Here is an 8,514-nt window from a genome sequence, read left to right on the forward strand (position 1 = left end):
GTGCAGCGTGATAGTATAACCCCCAACGGGAGGGGTATGGCCTCAGGGCAGCCGACGTGGATGATGGGGATAGCAGGAACCACTCGGAGACGGTACGGTGTAGTTCAGGGTCTTTACTGGTGACAAAGATAGACCCTCCCGGAGTACTGGCTAGCGATTGGGGCCTGGTCAGTCCTTGAGCAGATGGGATCTCCCCTGGCCAGGTGGAGTTGTAGGCCTCCCAAACTAACTGTACTCTTCTGGCTACCTTGCTAGAGGCTGGTATAAGTAGCCCACGTCCCTCAGTGTACCGTGTGGTGCTCACCCGTATGGCCGGTGACTCGGGGCCTTCTAGTAGCTTCCGCTCCACGACGGCGGTGCTGGTCCCATGCGTGTGACCGTGCCTTCGGGTTTCTTGGCCAGAGGACCTGGAATCCCCTGCCTGACGGATTCTGCTGCTGGGTAGGAGTTAGTCCCCACAGCCTCGGACTCCGGGTCCGGTAAGAAATCTTCTCAGTCAGGGCGAGCTCTGCAGCTGCCAGCCCCTGACTCCTTGTAACACTGCTCCCACAGAGCTCCTGATGTTCTGTTCCTATATTTGCTTCTTTTCTCTGTCTCTACTTCTTCTCTACTCACTAACCCTGCCTCAGCCCTAGGTTTATATAGGGGAAGTTCTTCCCCTCCCAGGACTGGGCAGGAGGTGTGGCATGCATAGGATTCCTGACCAAGAGACCTCCCACCTGCTCTCAGACGTAATATCTCTATCACTGTGGCAACCAGACCCCTGGGGTGTCACATTCCCCCCTAGTGAAATTTAGTACTCCGGGACTAAACATATTTTAGAAAAACATAACAAGATATAACAATAACAATACAATAAAGAAACATCTAAAGGTGGTCACGGCATGTCCGTAACCGGGTGCAGTCTTTGAAGAAAGCAAGGTGTCCATTTCACCAAAACAGGGAGACGTAACCAGGTAGGGGTCTGTCCTGCCCCGAGTCCTTAACAGTCTTTAGTCCGTCCTGGGTTACGCTCCAACTATGTACACAGGATTCCCGGTAAATCCACCAAGGACTCCTAAAAATAACTAGAAACACATAATTATTTACAAGTAACAGACAGGTGACCACAAATAAAACAATTTAAACACTTCAAATCCTCCAACGTGAGGGTAACTGGCCTCTAGTGGCCCTAGTGGACCTACGGAGCTGACTGTCTGGCCCTGAACTACAGGGTGTAGGAGCTGTCAAGGGTAAACTGGGCAGCTGTTTACGGGCTCTTTGGCTCACTAGGGATATGGCAGGCTCACTGCAAGCAGAGGGTTGATCCTCCTGATCTGCTGGTGTGGGGTCTTCTGCCTCCTGGACCGGCTGTTCTTCCAGCTCTACCTGTTGCTCCGTAGGTGCTTGGGATGCTGGTTGGAGGAAGGTGAGTACGGGTACCACAACTGCACCATTGACTTGAGTCCAAGACCGAGGGAAGTCTCCGAGCACAGTACTAACCATATCTTCCCTTTCCTCTACGGGTCGATGGTCTTCTTGTTCCTCTTCAGGGTTCCGTAGCTGTTCAGGACACTTCTTCAGGTGATCCCGGGATACAATGGCTGTGGTCTCCCCTCCGTCTTTACTGATGGTACAGACCTTCGGGTTCTCGTGGCTTGAGGGCAGTACGGTGTACGGGTCCTTCTCCCACTGGTCGTCCAACTTGTGGAGCCGTCTTTTCCTCTTCAAGACCTGCTCTCCGGGCACCAGGGGAACAGCGGGAGCATACTGGTTGTAAGTTTTCTCTTGTCTCTCCCTAGCCTGACAGAGACTTCGCTCCACGCTCTCCTGTACTTTCCGGTACTGCTGCTGCCTCTCTGTGTCCCAGTCTGCTTCTGGTGAAGTGTCCTCGGGTGTCAGGACTCCCATTTCCAGGTCAACAGGTAACTTACCAGGTCTCGCCCTCATTAGGTAAGCCGGGGTACAGTTGGTGGAACCTACCGGGATGTGGTTGTATAGGTCCACCAGATCGGGCAGCTTCTCAGGCCACAGACTGCGTTCTTCCAGGGGCAACGTTTTCAGAAGATCCATTACCACCTGGTTCATTTTCTCACAAAGTCCATTAGTTTGCGGATGATAGGGTGTCGTCCTTATCTTCCGGCAGCCATACAGATTGCAGAATTCCTGGAAGACCTCTGCTTCAAAGGCAGGTTCCTGGTCCGTCAGCACTTGGTCCGGGTACCCGTGTGGACGGCAGAAGTGCTGCTGGAAGGCTCTAGCTGCTGTTTGAGCCGTTAAGTCCTTGACGGGGACGACAACCAAGAACCGGGAGTAATGATCCACGATGGTTAACGCGTAGACGTAGCCACTTCTGCTTGGGGTCAGTTTTACATGATCCAAGGCTACCAGTTCCAACGGCTGCCGGGTGACGATGGACTGCAGGGGAGTCTTCTGGCTGGCACGGTCCTTCCTTCTTAGGTTGCACGGGCCACAGTCTCTGCACCACCTCTCGATAGTTCCCCTCATGCCTACCCAGTGGAACCGCCCGCGCAGCAGGAACTCCAACTTCTTCCATCCGAAGTGTCCAGCCCCGTCGTGGTATGCCTCCATCACCATGGCTGCGTCTCTTCGTGGCACCACTACTTGCCAGATTAGTTCATGCGTCCGGGAGTTAACCATTCTGCGGCACAACTTCCCCTTGTAAAGTAACAGTCGACTCTTCTCAGCCCACAGTTGTTTGGCTTCCTCCGGAGCGTCTGGGTCAAGGCGAGCCTCTGGCCGAGTCAGCATCTCCTTCACCAGTCGGACGGCAGGGTCACTGTCTTGCGTTTCCTCCCAGTTGTAGTGAGGCAAGGGGTTAAACGTAGCGACTTGCTTACTCCTTACCCGATGGGAATACTGGATAGTCCCATGACGGTGGAACGCGGGGAGTTCGACTTCTTCCAGTCCCTCTGGATCTTCTCCTACGTCCGGTAGGTTTGGCATCCTGGACAGGCCGTCCGCGTTGGTATTGGAGCGTCCTGCCCGGTATTTGATTGTGAACTCGTAGTTGGACAGACGGGCCATCCATCTCTGCTCTAGGGCACCGAGTCTTGCCGTGTCCAGGTGTGTCAACGGGTTAGATTAAGTGGTTCATGTATGCATGGCCCCCTCATCCCAATCCTAGTATGCATGGCCCCCTCTCTTCCCCAATCCTGGTATGCATGCCCCCCTCATCCCAATCCTAGTTTGCATGGCACCCCTCATCCCCAATCCTGGTATGCATGGACCCCTCATCACCAATCCTGGTATGCATGGCACCCCTCATCCCCAATCCTGGTATGCATGGACCCATCACCAATCCTGGTATGCATGGCACCCCTCATCCCCAATCCTGGTATGCATGGACCCCTCATCACCAATCCTGGTATGCATGACACCTCTCATCCCCAATCCTGGCATGCATGGCACCCCTCATCCCCAATCCTGGTATGCATGGACCCCTCATCCCCTATCATGTTATGCATGGCCCCACATCATTGCACACATGAAAAAAATAAACGCTTCTACTCACCTTCCTTCTGTCTGCTCCAGCGTTGCGTCCTGTTCTGCCAGCAACTGACATCAGCATCTGAGCAGCGCATGACATCACTAACAATGCCCTCAGATGCCGAGGTGAGGTGCGGGGATATTCACTCCTCTCCACGCTGGGACTATGGACGTGGAGAGGAGTGAATAGTCATTCCCCTTAAAAGCATGCACTGTCAGCACGGCTACAGCTCCTGCTGCAGCTCAGCGATCCTGTGTGCCTGCTACAAAAGAAAATGAATATTCACTCTTCACCACATCCATGGGAGTGGAGAAGAGTGAATATTCATTCTCTCTAATTATGGGCACAGAGGATCGCTGAGCCGCAGCAGGAGCTGGCGGCTGCGATTGACAGTGTGTGCTATTAAGGAGAATGAATATTCACTCCTCTCTACTCCCATGGGCGTGGAGAAGAGTGAATATAAATTTTCTTTATCAGAGGGCACAGGTGGTAGCTGCAGCTTCCAGATACTACCTATGCCCCGCTGCTCCACCGCTGCAACCCCTCTACCATCCTCCACAGCCAGAATGTATAGAAGCCGGGAGAACCGCTGAGCTGTGACAGGAAGCGAGACTGAGCCCTCAAAGCGGGACAGTCCAGCCGAATACTGGATGTGTGGGAGCTATGGTTTTAGGATTGCTACTTCCTATAAGTGGCACTACAGATCTAGTTCTCTTTCTCTCTGAAGAGACAATTTGCATATTTGCCAGAGGAGCATTGTGGCTCAAAAGTCTCCTCACCTTAGCATGTCAGGCTTGACATGACCCCTCAGTGCCACTTACAAGTAAAAATGCCACCTCAGCGCCACATACAAGTAAAAATGTGCCTCCTCAGCGCCGCCTTCAAGTAATAATGCCACCTCAATGCTACATACAGGTAATAATGCCACCTCAGTGTGACATACATGTAATAATAATGCCCCTTCAGTGCCACATACCAGTAATAATGCCCCCACCTTACCAAGCACCATTAATAATGCCACCTCAGTGCCACATACAAGTAATAATGCCCCCTCAGTGCCATATACAAGTAATAATGCCCCCCTCAGTTCCACATACAGGTAACAATTCCCCCTCAGTGTCACATACAAGTAATAATGACCCCCTCAGTTCCAAGCACCATTAATAATGCCATCTCAGTGCCACATACAGATAATAATGCCAACTCAGTGGCACATAAAAGTAATAATGCCCCCTCACTGGCACATACAAGTAATAATGCCATCTCAGTGCCACACACAAGTAATAATGCCATCTCAGTGCCACATACAGGTAATAATGCCCCCTCAGTGCCACATACAGGGAATAATGCCCCCTCAGTGCCACATACAGGTAATAATGCCCCTCAGTGCCACATACCAGTAATAATGCCCCCTCAGTGCCACATATAAGTAATAATGCCCCATTAGTGGCACATACAAGTAATAATGCCCCCTCAGTGCCACATACAGATAATAATGTCCCCTCAGTACCACATACCAGCAATAATGCCCCCTCAGTGCCACGTACAAGTAATAATGCCCCCTCAGTGCCACATCCAAGTAACAATGTCCCCTCAGTGCCACATACAAGTAATAATGCCCCATCAGTGTCATGTATGAGTAACAATGTCCCATCAGTGGCACGTACAAGTAATAATGCCCCCTCAGTGCCACATACGGATAATAATGCCCCCTCAGTGCCACATACAAGTAATAATGCCCCCTCAGTGCCACATACAAGTAATAATGACCCCTCAGTGCCATATACAAGTAATAATGACCCCTCAGTGCCATATACAAGTAATAATGACCCCTCAGTGCCACATACAAGTAATAATGACCCCTCAGTGCCACATACAGGTAATAATGACCCCTCAGTGCGACATACAGGTAATAATGCCCCTCAGTGCCACATGCAAGTAATAATACCCCCTCATTGCCATATACAAGTAATAATGCCCCCCTCAGTTCCACATACAGGTAACAATTCCCCCTCAGTGCCACATACAAATAATAATGACCCCCTCAGTTCCAAGCACAATTAATAATGCCATCTCAGTGCCACATACAGATAATAATGCCAACTCAGTGGCACATAAAAGTAATAATGCCCCCTCACTGGCACATACAAGTAATAATGCCCCCTCAGTGCCACATACAAGTAATAATGCCATCTCAGTGCCACATACAGGTAATAATGCCCCCTCAGTGCCACATACAGGGAATAATGCCCACTCAGTGCCACATACAGGGAATAATGCCCCCTCAGTGCCACATACAGATAATAATGTCCCCTCAGTACCACATACCAGCAATAATGCCCCCTCAGTGCCACGTACAAGTAATAATGCCCCCACAGTGCCACATCCAAGTAGCAATGTCCCCTCAGTGCCACATACAAGTAATAATGCCCCCACAGTGTCATGTATGAGTAACAATGTCCCATCAGTGGCAGGTACAAGTAATAATGCCCCCTCAGTGCCACATACAGATAATAATGCCCCCTCAGTGCCACATACAAGTAATAATGCCCCCTCAGTGCCACATAAAAGTAATAATGACCCCTCAGTGCCATATGCAAGTATTAATGACCCCGCAGTGCCACATACAAGTAATAATGACCCCTCAGTGTCACATACAGGTAATAATGCCCCTCAGTGCCACATACAAGTAATAATACCCCCTCAGTGCCATATACAAGTAATAATACTCCCTCTGTTCCATATTCAAGTAATAATGCCATCTCAGTCCCACGTACAAGTACTAATGCCCCCTCAGTGCCACATACAAGTAATAATGCCATCTCAGTGCCACATAGAGGTAATAATATCCCCTCAGTGCCACATACAGGGAATAATGCCCCCGCAGTGCGACATACAAGTAATAATGCCCCCTCAGTGCCACATAAGGTAATAATGTCCCCTCAGTGCCACATACAGGTAATAATGCCCCCTCAGTGCCACAACAGGTAATAATGCCCCCTCAGTGCCACATACAGGTAATAATGCCCCCTCAGTGCCACATACAAGTAATAATGACGCCTTAGTGCCACATACAGGTAATAATGCCCCCTCAGTGCCACATACAGGTAATAATGACCCCTCAGTGCCACATACAAGTATTAATGCCCCCTCAGTGCCACATACAGGTAATAATGACCCCTCAGTGCCACATACAAGTAATAATGCCCCCTCAGTGCCACATACAGGTAATAATGCCCCCTCAGTGCCACATACAGGTAATAATGCCCCTCAGTGCCACATACCAGTAATAATGCCCCCACAGTGCCACATACAGGTAATAATGCCCCCTCAGTGCCACATACAAGTAATAATGACCCCTCAGTGCCACATACAGGTAATAATGACGCCTCAGTGCCACATACCAGTAATAATGCCCCCACAGTGCCACATACAGGTAATAATGCCCCCTCAGTGCCACATACAAGTAATAATGACCCTCAGTGCCATATGCAAGTATTAATGACCCCGCAGTGCCACATACAAGTAATAATGCCATCTCAGTGCCACATAGAGGTAATAATATCCCCTCAGTGCCACATACAGGGAATAATGCCCCCGCAGTGCGACATACAAGTAATAATGCCCCCTCAGTGCCACATAGAGGTAATAATGTCCCCTCAGTGCCACATACAGGTAATAATGCCCCCTCAGTGCCACAACAGGTAATAATGCCCCCTCAGTGCCACATACAGGTAATAATGCCCCCTCAGTGCCACATACAAGTAATAATGACGCCTTAGTGCCACATACAGGTAATAATGCCCCCTCAGTGCCACATACAGGTAATAATGCCCCTCAGTGCCACATACAGGTAATAATGCCCCTCAGTGCCACATACAGGTAATAATGCCCCCTCAGTGCCACATACAGGTAATAATGCCCCCTCAGTGCCACATACAGATAATAATGCCCCCTCAGTGCCACATACAGGTAATAATGCTCCCTCAGTGCCACATACAGGTAATAATGCCCCCTCAGTGCCACATACAGGTAATAATGCCCCTCAATGCCACATACAGGTAATAATGCCCCTCAGTGCCACATACAGGTAATAATAACATTTTGTGGTGACAGTGTGAAGCAGCTGATATCACTAATTCAAATTATCAGCTTTCACAAATGAAGAAATGTTCTTTACCTCAGAAAAGGATAAAAAAAAGTTAATTTTAATGCAAAATATGGAACGCTTCACGAATTTGCGTGTCATCCTTGCGCAGGGGCCATGCTAATCTTCTCTGTATCGTTCCAATTTTAGTATATGTGCTGCCGAAGCGAGCACGACACTGCTTTCCTCCTCACCGCTATATATAGTCCATTAGTGTAAAAAATTATAATATGTGGAGATCTTCTAAACCTATTATTAAATTGTTTATTCTGTGAAGCCTTTGTCATTAGTCTATGGAGGTATTCGTTACAATAAAAAATAGCAACTGATTAGCGAAAAATAAATGTTTTGTCACAAACAGATATGGAGATGAGTACGCGCCGCCGAGGATGCTGGGGGAAGTGAGGGGGGAGCTACGGCGCCCGGATGGTTACGTCTAGATTAGAGTAACACGGTGAGGGGATGATGTCACCGGAAGGGGCGGGGCCTCCTCGCTCCACTGCAGGATGCAGGGTTGTTTCTAGACTGGAGTGGCTACTGTGAGGACCTCCTTCCTGCAACTCCACTCTAGACACTTCAGTGCTGAGGTGACTGGCATGGCGCGGCTGCAGCGAGGTCCTCACAGGAGCCTCCAGTGTAGAGGCTCAGCACTGCCAGGACTAGAGAGGAGCTGATAGCTGGAGCTCCTCACAGCCTCCATTCTGGTCACCTCATTACCGGCTAGAATGGAGCTGCTGTAGTGAGGAGGCTAGTAAGGAGCAGGAATAAATTACCTTACAGTTTTTTTCCTTGAATAGGAATAAATGATATAAGTACACACACATCCGCTTTATAAATGTATTGCTTTTAATGCTTTTTTGGAGAATTGCTCAAGTTT

The 8,514-nt window shown here is 49.5% G+C and overlaps 1 non-coding gene across 1 annotated transcript; it reads right to left on the bottom strand.

Moving 5' to 3' along the window:
- Nucleotides 1–7,704: 7,704 nt before the first annotated feature.
- On the bottom strand, nt 7,705–7,811 carry LOC141151317 (U6 spliceosomal RNA). The gene has a single exon (XR_012247004.1). It is a non-coding gene; the product is annotated as a U6 spliceosomal RNA (small nuclear RNA).
- Nucleotides 7,812–8,514: the final 703 nt, after the last annotated feature.

Source organism: Phyllobates terribilis, unplaced genomic scaffold, assembly GCF_046119375.1.
Source record: "Phyllobates terribilis strain yellow unplaced genomic scaffold, ASM4611937v1 Scaffold_5__5_contigs__length_657084704, whole genome shotgun sequence".
NCBI classification, from domain to species: Eukaryota; Metazoa; Chordata; class Amphibia; order Anura; family Dendrobatidae; genus Phyllobates; species Phyllobates terribilis.